Below are 519 nucleotides of genomic sequence, written 5' to 3'. Positions count from 1 at the left end.
TTATACAGGACAACAGCAAGCTTGACGCCTGCGCATTTGATCGGTGCTTCAAGCGACAGCGCAATTTTAAACGCAGGGCTTTATGGGTAATCACGGTGCCATTAAACGTTTCTGCAAGAACTGGTTTCATGCCCATACCTCAGTTTGTTTTGTGTGTAGAAAAATCAGCAGTTCTTTTTTAACCCGGAAAGCGGCTCCCATAAACGATACACTCAATATCAACAGGCATTTCGTTTATTTAATGCTAAAGTACAATCCTCTTACAGATGCAGATATGAAACACAAGAGATTCTGCAGTTGCTGGAAAACAGCGATGCACACACACACACAATGCTGAAGGAGCCCTGCAGTTCAGGAAGCAACTAAAAATGTTGTCCATTTATTCCTCTCCACATTTGCAGCCTGATCTGCTGATTACGTGCAATGTTTTGTAGACATTAACCATTTTGTTTTTCAATTGACCAGTTTCCAAATGTTTCTCATCTTTCATTCATAGCCACACCCTGCTGGTCTGGTTCC

This window comes from Hemitrygon akajei, unplaced genomic scaffold (assembly GCF_048418815.1).
Source record: "Hemitrygon akajei unplaced genomic scaffold, sHemAka1.3 Scf000104, whole genome shotgun sequence".
In the NCBI taxonomy this organism is placed as follows: Eukaryota; Metazoa; Chordata; class Chondrichthyes; order Myliobatiformes; family Dasyatidae; genus Hemitrygon; species Hemitrygon akajei.
The sequence above is the reverse complement of the archived record's forward strand: the minus strand, read 5'-3'. Positions refer to the sequence as shown.